At 41.8% G+C, this 16117-nt stretch overlaps 1 protein-coding gene and 1 long non-coding RNA gene across 4 annotated transcripts in view; both read left to right on the top strand.

Moving 5' to 3' along the window:
- The window catches only part of DPYS (dihydropyrimidinase), a 74535-nt gene that overhangs the window by 35576 nt on the left and 22842 nt on the right, over positions 1 to 16117 (top strand). The gene's annotated exons all lie outside the window — the stretch shown is intronic.
- LOC306662208 lies at positions 6030 to 15991 on the top strand. Of its 2 annotated transcripts, none has more exons than XR_013764080.1 (2): positions 6030 to 14615; positions 15830 to 15991. It is a non-coding gene; the product is annotated as an uncharacterized lncRNA (long non-coding RNA). The 2 variants fall into 2 exon arrangements; XR_013764081.1 differs by having other exon boundaries at positions 15733 to 15991.

Raw genomic sequence — 16117 nt, 5'->3', positions numbered from 1 at the left:
TTTCATTTTTTATTATCCCCCTTTGGATTTCTCTGACTTATTTGACTTAATAAAGCCCCCACCAGACTATTTGGCATTATCATTACTCCTCCTTTTCCATGTGAGCACTACAGAATGTGGGCAAAGGAGAAGCCAGGCAGTTCAGAAGGAGGCTTCATGGAATAACGAATCTGGAAGAAAGTGTGTTAATGGTGGTTCACATCACAAGGGAGAGACTATCGCAGAAACTCTGCTCAGTCCTTATCTGGGTCGATCACAGTCCCAGCTTTCTCTATTCTTGGCCTGCTTCTTATGAGAAAGTTGCTTGTCTGGCTGGCCTGGCTGTTCCCGACCAGACTTTATGCTGATGACCTCGACAGGGACCTTTCTGATGTGCCACAATATTTTTAGCCTTCTCCAATTGCCCAGGTATCATCCAGAGTTTCCACTGTCCCCACACACTATCTCATGATCCTCAGCATTTTCCTCTTCCCATCTCAAGTCCTGAGTTCTGTGAATCCCACACACCCACTCACAATACTGTACTATGGTCTTTTATTCACTTCCTCCTCACTAATAACCTTGAGTTCCATTTCTTAAAATAAATGTTTTATATCTGAATCATTGCAATAGTTAAGAAAAGTTGAAATGGGAGTACAGAAAAGTTTGATGCACCTCGCAGCTATTTTCCACTATTATTATCTTACATTAGTATGGAAGATTTGTCACAACTAATGAACCAATATTGGTATGTTACTTTAATTAGAATCCATACCTCATTCGGATTTGCTTAGTTTTTACTTAATATTCCTTTTCTGCTCCAGGATCTCATTGGGATCTCACATTACTTTAGTCATCCTGTGTTCTTAGGCTCCTCTGAGCTATGACAGTTTCTCTGATTTTGTTTTTGATGACCTTGGTAGTTTAGAGGAATGCTGGTCCAGTATTCTGTAGAATATCATGTGTTGTTGTTATGGTTTGCATGTGAGGGGTTCCCCAAAAGCTCACATGTGAGACAGTGCAAGAAGGTTTGGGTCATGGCCTTAACCTAATCAGTGGATCAACTCTCCTGATGGGATTAACTGAATGTCAACTGGAGGCAGATGGGGTGTGGCTGGAGGAAGTGATTTTGGGGGATGTGGCTTTTGGCATATATTTATATCTGGCAAGCCTTCTCCTCTGCTTTCTGATCATCATGTGAAATGTTTCCTTCTGCCACACTCTTCTACCATGATGTTGAGCCCCAGGAATGGAGCTTGCTGTCTATGGATTGAGACCTCTGAAACCATGAACTCCCAAATAAACTTTTCCTCCCCTAAAATTATTCTAGTCAGATCTTTTACTCACAGCAGCAAAATAGCTGACTAAAACAGTTGTGATTTTATGTTGTCCTCATTGCTAGCACAGGTTGGGGAAGGAAGACAGCAGACATCACATCACATGAAGACGGTGTGACACAGATGGGACTTGACTGGTACTGTTGATCGACCTGGCTGAGGTAGTGTGTGCCAGGCTTCTCCACAGTATAACCCCACCCCTCAAATTTCTATACTGTACGTTGAGGGGAGAAAGTCACCATATGCAGACTATACTTAAAGAGTGGGGGATTATGCCCTAGATGATGTTTTAATTGATTCTGTAGAACCTGGGTGGGCCTGGCCCAGTTCTGCACAGAGCAGAAGCCCAGAGTGAGAAGGATACAACCTTCTACACTGCATTCAAGATTGATGCGATGAAGCAACGGCATCAGGAAAATTGGAAATATTGTGTTCAGCAACAGCTGTGGGGAGGAGAAAAGTCAGAACAACATTTCCCCATTTCATGCTTTGAACTTCTTGCACATGACCAATTCACTGTTGGGAGAGTGAATGAATTCAGATGTGTATAAATAAAAAGGATTTTCTGAGGACAAGAGGAAGAACTGTTTTACTGGTCTTGTTTTCTTTAAGCATCCCTTTGTTTCTGAGGTTGGGAGTGATTTGTTAAGCAGAACTCTTTGGGAGAAGAGATGAAGCTCTATGAGAACTGCCCTCGTGTGCACCTTCATTCAGGAATTTACTTTGCACTAGAGTACTCCTGGGACCCAGGTCCTGAGAACAAAGTTGTACAGAGCCTGAATCTGACTTTAGGAAACTGACAGTCTAGAGAGAAGAGATGAGACAGAAAGTCAAATATTCTCAGTCTAAGAAAGTATGTGTTAGGAATATCAGAAAGAAGATGCTGTTGAAATTCAAAGAAGAAGGATCTTTCCTGTGTTAGAACAGTCATAGGCATAAAATCACATGAGAGAGAAGAGTGAGAGAGAAATATCTGCCCCTGAGATCAGGACTAAGGTGGTGGTGAGGGAAATTGATGCAGCAACGGGGAGATCTGGGAGGAAGCACTTAACGACTGAGAATTATACTGGACAGAATAATTTCAGGCTGCAGAAAGGAGAAGGAAGGTGAGGAGGTCATAGGCTGTCTGCATTTTTAATTTTGTTTATTATATACAAAGCAATTTTAAATAGATCTCACCCCATGGAGAAGAATTATTTAATCAATCAATAAATGAATATATCTATGGAAGTTTCTCTTTCTACAAGAATTTCCTCCTTTTATTTTATCTACCTGATTGTAATATTAACTGAAGGCTAGTAATTTGCAGACTTTCTGTCTGACCACACCATTAGATAGTGACCAAATTTTTTCTGCAAAATTTCCTTACATTATTTTAACAAAAACAATTGGCCCAGTTGAGTCGTTCTCTCAAATGAGAGCAACACACATTTCACCCAGATCCTCAAGGGGGCGCCCGTGGCCCACACTGAGCTTGGTGGTTCCAACCAGGCCATTTGAGCTGCTGGTTATGCAAGAAGGAACCAGCCTCTGGAGAACAGATGCACTTGCTAATGATTTTTGGCTTCATGGCACATAGATGTTTTCATTTGTTTTTTTATTCTCATTTCGCTATTGACGGCATGTAGAAATAAGTGTGCTTGCCACACAATCTGTAACCTTAAAAATGTACTGCATCGAAGTTACCAAAGGGAGATCGGTAGAAAGAAGCAAGGTAGCCATGCTTTTTCTTTCTTTCTTTCTTTTTTTTCTTTTCCCCTTGTAAACGTGTGTAAAGCTGGATAATTCCAGGGTGAGGCGTTTGACATGTGGTGATGGATGGTGTGAGAGAATTGGGAGTGGACGCCTCAAAGAAAGGTTTGGATATACTGATGAAAGATTACCTAGGACGTTACTGGCTGGTAAAAGTTCCTGCAAAATATCAACTGCAGTAGCTCTTCTGTGTCATTGCACAATAAAAAAAAAAAAAAAAGAAAGAAAGAAAGAAAAACACTGCATTCAGTGCAAAGGGAGCATACACTTTTTTTTTTTTTTTTTTTTTTTTGTTTTTGAGCTAAGAGTCTGCCATATTCATCTTGACGGCTCACTGAGCCTGTGTCTATTGCTTGTGACAGAGGTATGTGCCCTAATGCTCCACTACTTCGGTCAAAGCTTTAAATTTAAGGACATATCCCCTATCTAAATGTTCAGCCCATTTCTGTAGAATATTTTGGTACTTGGGGTCAGGGGGAAGAAATCAAGAGTATTATTTTTATGTGATATTAAGGCAGGATGTTGTGGTATCCTATGGCAAAAACAGAGATCAGCCAAACTGACCAACTGGTTAAAAATCTTATTAGCGAGGAGGGCATGTAAGTTAAGTTGCAAACCCACAGCAGCAGCAGTAACTCATGTTCTGGCAATTTAAGGCTACCCTGCAAGCTTCAGTTCTTCAGTATTCATTAAATAGCACTTTGTTACTATAGCAACTGTCCCTTTTCAGTATTTATGAACTACAGGGTATCTCACAGCATCTCAAGCACACAAACATGCAGCCAACACACTGTGTGCACTGGAACATTTAATGAAGACTTCAAGTTGCACTGGATTGTGTCGAGCAGGCGTATTTTTGATCCCAGTTATTTTAGTTTATTACTTTTTTAAACTCAGTTACAGCAGACTTTGACCTTGAATACACCGTTCTTGTAGGCATTGTGCTGTCTTTCCTGCTTAATTTCCTTCACTTTCTCAATGAAGATAAAGATAAATGAATTTAACTTTATATCCAGTGAAGAGTAATGACTTGCAGCTTATGAATATGCCTCTCTGGATCCTAGAAGGGGCCTTGTGAATGAAATCAAGCAGGGAAAAATGACTTTCATCCTCGAGTAGTGGGAACTGTAGCATGTGGGGGAAAGAAGAAATGAAGAGTAAAGTGTTCGTTGGCAAAATAATGATGCTTATGACTTGTGAATTTGGCTTTATTACAAGTAACGATTTTAAAGAAGCTACCAGGCATTTTCCCCTTGAACTTGAGCATTGAATGTCTTTTCATTTCTATGCCATAATCCTCCTCTTCTAAAGAAGCAGCATGTGCACACATACACACCTTCCAGGCAGCCCAGAAACCTGCTGTTCTGCCTTAAAAGCTGGTCAACCTGAAGACGGCCTTCAATGCCTGATTCTAAGAATATTTATAATAACTCCTCCCTGCCCCGGCCCCAAACTGTGTGGGAGGAGGTGGGGGTTGCAGGCCTCGTCCAGGTGCATGAGTGGAAATGAGGATGATGTATGCTATGATGTTTTCACAGTGCTGTCTGTGTGAGTTCATGGAGGGACATGGCGTGGGGCGGCTGCTTTAGTTGATCCAGGTTGTGCTTTGTGCAGCTGCAGTGGGGCAGGGGGTGTTGTCATCTCCACAGATTTTTATGGTAATTTTGACAATTTTCTGGGAGATGATAGTGAAGTATCTTGAGGAATAAGTGTCTTTTGCTAATTCACCCAGAATCCAGCCTGCAGTTCCACAGAGAAAGTACCAAAGAGAAAGGTTTGGGGGCTGAATTCTTCCTCTGCTGCTTGCAAACTGGGTGGGTAACCTTGGGAATGTTACTTGATTTTTCTGAATTTTAATTTCTTGACATGTTAAAAAGGCAAGTTGATGTGTATTTTATAGCATTGCTGTGTTTAAGATAGTGTTTATAAAATGCTTGGTACATAATTAGTGTTCCATAGTACTTGGAACTTAGCAGGTAGCCAGTTAGTATTAGGGGGTCAATTTGTGGTTTAGTGGGAGCTGCCACGAGCTAGCCTTGTCATTCAGAAGTCATTGTGTAATGACTTAATTCAGACAGCACCCAAATATACCAAAATTATATTTCATATAAAAACTCCATCTCCCTTGTTTCTTGTATCTACCTCCTATTTTCACCAAGATGATTGAAGTTGAGAAGCTTGGTTGGATTCTCTCAGCTAAGGTAGTCTGATGAAATCAGAATTCTTCCATGCCCCCAAAGCTGACATCTTTTAAAAATTATTTACAGTTAAACTGGTCAAACAAATCATATAATATTCATTTTGTAGACTTAAGTATACATCTGTTTAAAAAAATAAAAATCTTGGATTCTGCACAAAAGAAACCTTACTTTGCTGATTACAGATGGTAAAATTTTAACCACTATTTATTCCAAGTTGTTTATTTAAACATGTTCTTATGTAACTAAACCTTTCAAGGAACTAGGAATCATTTCTGGGGACCTTACTAGTAATAGCTGCATGTTCTTCCAAATTATAAAAGAAAAGCAGCTTAGAAATGAATCACAGCATTTGCCTTTGCCAGAGTAAGCATAGTTTATTTTCAGTATTAAAATCAGGCAGAAAGGAAGCACCAAGGGGAGGTTGTGTATAAGGGCCCAGCTTTCCTATCTAAGCACCTGCTGTATATATCTTCCTACCTGACATATATTCCTATGTTTCTCTGTTTTTGGCATTTGCTCGTCTTCCAGTACACTTCTAGGTAGATATAGAAGCTCAATACTTACTCGAGTGAATAAACCAGATACCAATAGTCTTGGGACAGTGAACAGATGTGTGATTGAAATTTTTGTTCTAGACTTTGTTTACCTACTCTTGGAACTGATTTAAGATCTGCATTTCACATCTTCCCCCTTTGAAATGAAAGAAGAAAGAGAAAGAAAGAAAGGAAGAAAGGAAGGAAGGAAGAAAGAAAATAAATTCTCAGTATTTCTCTGTGCTTCCTGAAAAAACAGTGCTTGACAGATGCCTTCCAGAGTCAGTGGCCAGCCTGCATCGCCAGGCCTCACCACCAACATGGTTTATTTCAGATTGAATGTTTTGTGGGTCTAATGACTCTGTTTTTGGTCTCAAATTCACCCCTAATTCTGGCTAGTTACTTTAAAAACATGGGCTCTTGGTTATGGAAGAAACAGAAAACAGGGTGAAAATGGATCAAAGGAAATTTATTATCAGTACCTGGAGAGAATTCCAGGGTCCTTATGTTCTTATATTTTTATGGGGAAGAAGTGGAGGCAACTCAGGCTTGGGACCCCCTCCCATCCTCTGAGGTGACAGAGTTAATATTCACTTTTAGACTTGAGCCTGTATCTATTTTGTTGATCTAATTGCACGAGGAGTCCTTGAAATATAGAATATTGGCACTCACTCAAGACACATGCACACAGGTATGTAACTGTTTCCTTTTATTTCCTTTTAATCAGGGCCTCTAATTACAACCACACATATTTTATACAAACATACACGTTGGCCTTGAGCTCCTGACCTCTTCACGTATAAGCAGAGAATCACGAATCCAAGGTCAGTGTTTCCTCGCCAAGCTCCTGGGCAGCAGATCGCATGTCTGTCCTTGGTTACGAGTGTGCACTTGACCAGTGAGTGGCAAGGATCCCAGCAAATCTGCCAGTGCTCCTGGATGTCTGTCCCAAGCCCATCCTGCTGGCAGTGGGACTTCTTTGGACACCAGAAGGCAATTGACTTTTTAGTTGAAAAGATTTCATGTGCCTGCAAAACACCTACTCAGCGCCCTCCCACAAGCGTGGCCATGCCGTGCACACCAGAGAGAGCTGGGGAAGGAGAGTCAGGGAACATTAGGTTTATTTTGCAGCTGCGACTGGAATCACATTAAACCTATTGCCTAATTTCCTTTGTCTAACTTGATTTCTCTTTGGCTGGGAGGCAAATGGATCAATATTGTTTTTTATGCCACGATTACATTGCCTGAAGGAAATTTTCCATCGGTTCACTGTGCCTGCCTTAGTCCTGTAATTGGGGCTGCAAGCTGTCCGGGCATGGAGGGGCCTCCCCCGTGGTGTGTGCATAGCCCACCATCTGTGCAGAGCTCACTGAGCGCGCCTTCTGGCAGGGTCGGACAGGCTGCCCCTCTCAGGGCAAGGCTTGGCATTGGTGCCAGGATTTTTGCACATGGTTCTCTGGCTGTCATCTAATACAGATAACTTTGGATTTTTTTTTTTTTTTTTCCTTTCCTGTGAAGTCCTTTCCCCCTGCCTTTTCTCTACATTTTTTTTTTTTTCTGTTTGAAGTGCTCTCTGCCTCTCCAAAATTTCTTAACAATAGTTTCTTTCCATTTCTGTTTTATTTTCTTTCCCATCAGCCCCATCCCACCACCTCATCCCATGATTCTGCCCTTTTCTTCTCACCAGGAAATGTTCCTATTTTGCTCTCAGTTTTATTCTCCTGCCAGGCATTTAAGGAAAGCTAAGATTCTGGAGGCAGAATAATGAGAAGGCAATTTACCCATGTGAAAAAAAATACTGGAGCATTTATCAGTGCAGAAGAGTTGCTGGATTTCTTCCATGGTCGGGGGGAGAAAGAACATATCAATCAGTTACCTATAAACATATTTATTGCAAGCTTAGTGTATAAAAGACATTTCTGTGTATGTGGGGGACAGAAATATAAGGTATAGTATCTGCCATCAAAGAGGCTGTATTTTGTTTGGAAAGACAAGATATAAACATGGGAAAGGATAAATAATTTTGGGGACAGAAGAACAAAACATTGCAGCATATCAGTTCAAGAAGTGGGGGGAAAGGATCATATGCTGGAATCCTTGAGCAGTCCAAATAAATATTGAGTTGACTTATCTGTGGGCTTGGTTTTGGGAAACAGCATCAAACTAGCAGAATCTTTGAAGGTGACTCTGGATAGGTGGACAAGGAATGGAAAAGCCATCCAGATGGAGAAGTCAGGGTTAAAGAAGGAGAAGTGGGGAAGATATATTCAAGGGGTAATTCAGACGTGAGAGAGGGAAGGGTTCAGGATGGCAAGGAGTTGAAGATAAGATGCGTCTTGACCAGATTGCCAAGGGCTTTGTTACGCTAGAATGCTAGATTCGGTGTAGAAGTATGTCACACAGCTTGAGCAATCGAATGCCTTCAGTGATGCCTTGAGCATATCTAAATCTGCCCTTTCCAGTCTTGACATGGCACAAGCAGAAAATGATATTTGTAGGGTACGTGATGATAAAGAACAAGGGAAGACTGGGAAGACGTAGTGCAACCAACTTACCCTGGTTTGTCAAGGACTTTCCCAGTTTAGGACTGAAAATTCCACATCCTTGGAAACAACCTCAGTCTAAGACTTAACTGTGATGTGGTTTGTCACCCCAGGAGGATGCTTTTGATCAAAAGTGGCTTGTCTAGGAGCTCTACCTACATCGGGTCACCCTGGGACCTGAGAGTTTCAGTCTTTGCCTGAGCTCATCAGTTGGGGATTCTGATTGATGAGGATTTTAGGGCAATGAGTGTGTGGGATGAATAGGAATCAGGGAACCAGGTCAGAGGTTATTGTTGGAGTCTGGATTGAGAGGATGAGACCTCAGACAAGACGAAGGCATGGAAAAAGGGGGGAGATAATGATGTAAGAGATCTTTTTTCTCCAGAGGGCTAATGTTCCCCAACAATGTGGTAAAAGACTGAAAATGGAGTGAGGGAGAGGAGAGAAGAGGGACATTTGTGACCCAAGCAGCTAAGTGCAATACATTGTATTCAAAGTTGAGTGAAAATTTCATACTCTTAAGGAACTTGCAATCTGATTGAACAGATAAGTAATTCAGTGACGATAAGGCGATAGATGAAGTATAAGGCAATGCCTATAGTATAAGGCAAAAGATGAAGGTGTGCAGTGCCATGGTTAAGGGCATGGTATTCAGAGTAGAGCCAGTAATTAGAGTCAAATCCCAATTGTGCAAATTAGCTGCCTGACTGTGGGTAGGTTACTTCCCTCTCCTGAATAAAATGTAGATTTTTCTCTTCAGTAAAATGTAGAGATGAGAACAATGGTGCCAACCTTTGAGGGTTGTTGGAAGTAGCTAATACCTGCAGTATGGTGTATGGTATACAGTAAAACTGGAAGAAACATTAATATCATTATCATGTACAAAGTGACAGGTATCAAAGCGAATGACTTTGATAATGTGGGATCCTAGAGAAAATACAGCTTAGAAAAATCAACAATAGACTCAGAATGCCAGTTTGTTTTGTCAATCATAGTTTCATCCCTGTTTATAAACATTCTCTAGTACACATTTAGTTTGTAATTGGCATGCCAGCAAGGTACGATTTTAACTGCAATTTCAGTAGAATGCCCCTTGGAAGTAATGCTGTGCAGGGCCAGTGAATGTTTTTTGGATGATCCAAAAATGTATTGTACAATCCTTGATGCACAGCCGCTGGTGGCCTGACAGTATGGAACAGTGGCCTCAGGGGAAGATCATTTATATAAATTTCTCCATGCTAGGTCCTTCATCTAGGTTTCATAATAATGGGTAACTTCTACAGCTTTTAATTTTTTTGCCATTTTAAAACCAAATTCTGAGTATTTCCATTGGATGGCTTACTAAAAGCAGAATTACTATATCAAATGGTACAATCTTTTGACACAGCACAATCTTTTCTTTTGACTTTTCCTTTTCTATAGGTAAAAATTGTTACCTTTCAGCTGCAAATTGTATGTATTTGAGCACTAAGGAGGTTGAACACTTTTTCATTTATTTGTCATTGAGTTTTATTTTTTCTGATAAAGAAATGTCTATTCACACTTATTGTTCACTTTTCTTTTGGTAACATAATATTATTTGTCTTTTTATTTAAATGGTCTGTCACATTTCTTGCAAACTCTCCAAGGTTCTACTGAAAAATAAATGCTATAGTTACATGAAAGTGTTCTGAATAAATTGTAAAGCATCATATGCGTGTTACTAATATTGACATGTCGACTTTGTTAGAATCATGTTTAAAGCCGTGCCTGATGGTGCACATCTGTAATCTCAGCGGCTTGGGAGGCTGAGGCAGGAAGACTGCAAGTTCAAACCCTGCCTCAGCAACTTAACAAGGTCCTAGGTAACTTAGGCAGATTCTGTCTCAAAATAAAAAATAAAAAGAACTGGGGATGTGACCTAGTGGTTAATCACCTCGGGGTTCAATCCCTGGTACCAAAAATTAATAAATAAGTAAATAAATAAATAACCTTTATATCAAAAAGGTCTTTGCAAATTCAGAAATAACCTAACTAGAGTATCCCCTTTGTGGGGCAGGAATTTTCATCTGTTTCTTCACTGCTCATCTGCAGTACTTAGAACAGTACTTGGCATGGAGTAGGTGAACAATAAACACCTACTAAATGAATAAGTCAGTTATACAGCCACAGATGGAAAGGAACTTTCTACATTCTTCTACCAAGATGATGTCTCCATTTTCTTTCTTTCTTTTTTTTCCCCTCAAACCAGAAATGAATAGGGATGTACAGAGTTGGTAGATCAGAACTGTGAAATAGTGGTCTTAAAATTCTGGACTTAGGAAACCCATCTCTTAGAACCTCTTTCTTTATGATGCCATTTTAAGCCTAATTAGTAATTCTACCTCATTTATTTAGGTGAAAAGCCAGAGAAAAGAAAAAAGTTGAATGATAAAGAATAGTTTTCAGTGATATAGTAAAAGACCCAAGTTGTTTTGTTTTTAATATATCAGTGTTTCTAATGCCAGAATATTTGGCAAATCTACTTACTCTTCCCATGCCTTGTTTATTGCTTTTCTGGAAACTATGAGAATAAATTTGTGCAAGGCCTAAAAGAAAACATGACGATATGCCTTAAAGTTGATTCATTCTTTGCTTGCCTGTTTGGGGTGGGGGAAAGGTTTTGCATAGAAATGGGTGCTGATAAGTATATTCTCCTGTGTAGACATAAATTCAGCTACGCACAGGTGTCTGGAACCCTCTTCTAAAGTATTGCTGATTTGTTTTTATCCCTAATTATCCTATCATGCATTATGTTTCCCTTTTAAGATACTCTTGTATCTTAAAAGAAGATGGGGCAAAATTTTGTTTAAATATGTATTGAACTCCAGACGTGCTCTCTGCATGGATCACTTACATTGGGAGGCAATATACAGTGCTAAGCACTTGGTATTGAAGTCACATAGACTCTTATTTATGACTAGAGGTGAGTTACTCAGCTTCCCTGAGCCTCAGTCTTTTTATTTATAAAATAAGTATGGAGAATACTGCTTCTGAAGGGTTGTAATTAGGATTTAAATAAAATAATGTATGAAGAGCATCTAGCACAGGGATTAATGCATAAATATGCAGTGAGGGGAAGCTGCAGCTGGATATTTTTATTTATCATCATCATATTTATCAAAGGTGACCTTGGCCATGGCTTCCAACTGCTGAGATGCTGTTAGTAAATGTAAGAAAAGCAAATGAAGATGTCAAGAAGCAAATGCTTTTGGATCCTAAAAGACAAAGAAAGGGAGATCCTGAGTCAAGTGTGGTGGTACACACCTGTAAGCCCAGCTGCTTGGGAGGCTGAGGTCAGAGCATCTTGAACCCAGAAGCCCCAGGCCAGACTGGGCAACATAGGGAGACCCTGTCTCAAAAGAAAGGAAGGAGGGAAGGTGAGGGAGGGAGAGTGGATTCTGCAGATACCCAAGATATGTTAGTCAGGGTTCAGTTTAGAGAAGTAGAAATGCTTGCGTGCTTGTGTGTGTGTGTATGTGTACATAAACATACGCAGACATAGACATTGCTTCGGTCAGCTTTCTTACTACCATGACCAAAATAACTGACCAGAACAATTTTAGAGAAGGAAAAGTTTATATGAGGGCTCACAGTTTCAGAGGTCTCACTCCATAGACAGCTGACTCCATTCCTTGTGGCTTGAGGTGAAGCAGAAGATCATGATGGAAGAGTGTGGCAGAGGGAAGCAGCTCACATGATGATCAGAAGTAGAGGAAGAGAGAGAATCTAAGCTCAGCTCACTGAATATTTACCCGGAAGACCTGCCCCGGCCCCACCCACATTGACCAATCTCTTCCAGCCACACCCCGCCTGCCTTCAGTTCCCACTGAGTTAATCCCATCACAGGACTGACTCATTGATTGGATTAAGGCTCTTGTAACACAATCATGTCTCCCCTAAACCTTCTTGCATTGTCTCACACATGAGCTTCTGGGGCACACCTCACATTCAAACTATAACATGCATAGACATACACATATACATGTATGACTTGACCTTCCACAGCGGTGAGGGCTGGAGTTACCACCAGGTGCTGCCTTTGCATCTGATGCTGGAGTTTGAGGTCCAGAAGGCAGGTATCCCAGAGGGAAGATGGGGAGACATGAGCTGCAAGCATGAGCTGGAGTCCCTAGAGGCAGGTGGAGACCTGTGCAGGTTCTTATTCCTGTGCCCTTGGCAGTGTGGTATGGGTGTCTGCTCTTGGCCATGAGGCCGAATACTCACCTGGCCCAAGAGGATGCAGAGGAGTGTGAGTGTAGCAGGCATGGATCCGTCCTTACACCATGAGGTGTGTCAGCCGATACTGTGTGCACTACAGAGTGCTGCTTCACTTCCACGCTCCCCCAACTGAGGTCTTGGTGCCATTATCAGTTTGGGTATGTGTTTTAAGGATGAATGCGCTGAGGTTCAGAGGTAAGTCATTTACCCCAGTTCTCACAGCTAGAAAGGACAGAGCCAGGATTTACAGCAGGTCTGCAGAGTTCACGGCCTCCCCACAGGGCAGGAGCAGAGGGGCCTGTAGCACAGGGGTTAAGGCTTGGTCTCTGGATCCAGTCCACCTGGCTTTGTAATCCAGCCCTCCCTCTACTACACTGCAGCCTCAGTTGAGCTGGTCAGTGTTGGTTCACTTTAATGTCCTCGTTTGTGAAATGGGAATGATTATAATACCCAGATTAAAGGTGGAATCAGAGAGTTGAGATAAAGGAATTTTTTTTTGCAACAGGGTCCTGCATTTTGAGCATCCCCCAAACTTGGCTGTTATTACCCCTATCTGCTCAAGTTAGTGGCTCTCTGGGTATCTGGCGGTAGCAGACAGCCTGTCAGGCCCTCCTGGGTGCCTCTCCCTTCCTGCCTCAGCTGTGGGAGTTTGCCCTGAGGCATGCTTGGTGGAGAAGCTGAGTCAGGTTCACAGTTTGCATTTCTGTACCTTTTCAGCCTCACAGCCTGGGACTCTGAGCCTTGTGCCTGCTTGGGGTGATTACAGTGACCACATTGGCCCCAGCATTCTGTGAGCTGACAGCTCATCATGCTCCCAAGAAGCAGGTATCTTTTGGGTTGGGCCAAGCTCAAGCCACACAACTTTATTTCTAACTGGGACTCTGAGGCTGTGCTTCTATCTCTGACAGAGCCTCCAGAATGCTCTATTTTAGGAGGGTCGATGAAATGCTAGAGTATGCCACTGCTGTGGGAGATGATTAGCTGTCACTGGGTTCTCACCTGCGTGGAAAGCAGATAATTACTGTAAAAATCCCAGGTGCTCTGGTGATCTCTGCAATGAGTGAAAACACAGCACTTTCATCCCTGAGCAGGGGGGCAGTGGCAGGGAAGCAGAGGGGCCAGCCTACTTGTATTTGATTTCTGGCCCTGTCACTTACACACCAGGCGACTCCCAGCAAGTTGCTCAACCTCTACAAGTCTTTGTTTCCTCATTGGTTAAATGGAAATAGCAATTTGTGTTGTTGAGAGATTAAATGAGGCAACATACATGAGAGTACTCAGAATACAGCTAGTGCCCATTCCTTGCCTTGAACTTGTTGGGACTGCCACCAGTGTCCTTCCCTGTTAGGATTTAGATATGAATGCAAGAAAGTTCAGAGGTGAAATAATCCACTCGAATGGATTAACTGGGTGGTAACTGTAAGCAGGTAAGGTGTGGCTGGAGGAGGTGGGTCACTGAGGGTGGTGTGCCTTTGTCTTATATTTTGTCCTGATTGAGCAGAGTTCTCTGTTTCCTGATTGATTTGGCCTGAGATGTTTTCCTCCTTCCACTGTGATGTTCTGCCTCACTTTAGGCAGAGCAAAGGAGTCAGTCATCTGTGAACTGAGATCTCCGAAACCATGAGCACCAAATGCACTTTTCCTCTTCTCGAACTGTGCTTTTCAGGTCTTTTGTTCCCAGCAGCAAAAATAGCTGACTAAAACATGCCCCTTTAACTTTTTGGTCACATTGTGTTTTTGCCTTCCTTTCTGCTCTTTTAATTATTTATTTGCTTTTCTTTATCCCTGCCCTTTTCTCTCTCCCTTTCTGTCCTTACCTACTGATTTGTGTGTGTGTGTGTGTGTGTGTGTGTGTCTTTCTTGCTTGTCAAGTTTTAGGTCTTACAGTTACTCCCTCAAGAGCCTTGTGCTGTTGTTTTGTTCTGTTCCATTTTTGGAGCAGGAGAAAAGCAAACTCTTTTTGTAAAGGTGGATGCCTATTGCTGCTACTCAAGGCTGACATTCTAGTGCAAAGACAGCCACAGTCAATATGTAAGTGAATGAGTGTGACTGTGTGCCAATAAAGCTTTATTTACAAAATCAGACTGTGGGCTGGATTTGGCCTGTGGACCAAGGGCTATAGTGCCAACCCCTGGTTTAGAGATTTGAAGGTTGCAGATTCCTCTCATTAAACCTCCAAGGTCACCTCCTCTGATGGACATCCTGAGATCCAGTCCACACCAACACAATGAGGAAGACTTGGTCTGTGTTTTTCCATAGCACAGTTTTCAAGTTTAGAAGATTCTAAAAAAATTCCATTTAGATGCTTAGATCATAAGTGGCTCTATCAATTTAGAACAAGTAGCTTTATTTTTTCCCCAGTACTGGGTATTGAACCCAGGGGCACTTTATCATTGAGCTACATCCCAGTTGTTTAAAATTTTTATTTTGAGACAGTCTTACTAAACTGCTGAGGCTGGCATTCAACTTGTGATCCTCCTGCCTCAGCCTCCCAAGTAACTGGAATTATGGGCTTGCATCACCATGTCCAACTTGATGGATGACTTTTTAGCAGTCAGCATTAGGCGAGACTCCTAGCCATAGCAGAAATATACAACCACAGTGCTGGTACAGTGCACTTTGCATAGTTACTGATTGATTGTCTCAGGCCACTTCCAAACAAGCAAGCTTGCAGCCCCTGCACTGAGGTTAAAACAACTCTTTTCATCATCACAGACCTGAGTTCAAAGTCTAGCCTTGTCATGTGCTAGTTATGTCCTACACAATTTAACCTCTTCCTTAGTTTTCTCATTCATAAAATAGGGATAGCCAGGTGCGGTGGTGCATGCCTGTAATTCCAGTGTCTCAGGAGGTTGAGGTAGGAGGATGGTGAGTTCAAAGCTTGCCTTAGCAAAAGCAAGGCACTGAGCAACTCAGTGAGACCCTGTGTCTAAATAAAATACAAAATAGGGCTGGGGATGTGACTCAGTGGTCAAGTCCTCCTGAGTTTAGTCCCCAGTCCCCCCTGCAAATAGAGGAAATAATAATAATATTGATATGTACATACTGGGAGAATTAAATAAGATAATGCTTTAAATGCCTAGCACAGAGCAGAGAGTTCACAAATATTTTTACAGTTATTATAAGAAAATGCTTTTGGTGACCTTAGAGTTTCTGAGTGTCCCTTCACTGATGACTTGGAACTAGAGGATTCTATCTGCCTTGTCGCCTTCTCAGGAATGCTGGTGACTTGTCTCAATTCTCAGGATCCCAGTGGGAGAAGTTCTCTCTGACTCTTGAAGGGGGCAGCAGTCCATCTCTGGATGTCAAACAGCCCTTCAGCTCTCTGGATTCCATGGTTGTCGGGTCTGGCCACACACTTTCCTTCTCTTTCACTATCATACCGCACTCCCTGATTGTCAAGAAGTTATTTTCCAGCATCAGACTACATCTCATCTGCCAGCAATTATGCTTACCAACTCTCTTTATTTCAGTAGGGATGCAGGGAAAATAAGTCATCTTCTTCCTTTCAAAAAAATTTTAAAAAGAGTAAA

Source organism: Sciurus vulgaris (assembly GCF_902686455.1).
Source record: "Sciurus vulgaris genome assembly, chromosome: 1".
Lineage (NCBI taxonomy): Eukaryota > Metazoa > Chordata > Mammalia > Rodentia > Sciuridae > Sciurus > Sciurus vulgaris.
The sequence above is the reverse complement of the archived record's forward strand: the minus strand, read 5'-3'. Positions and strand labels throughout refer to the sequence as shown.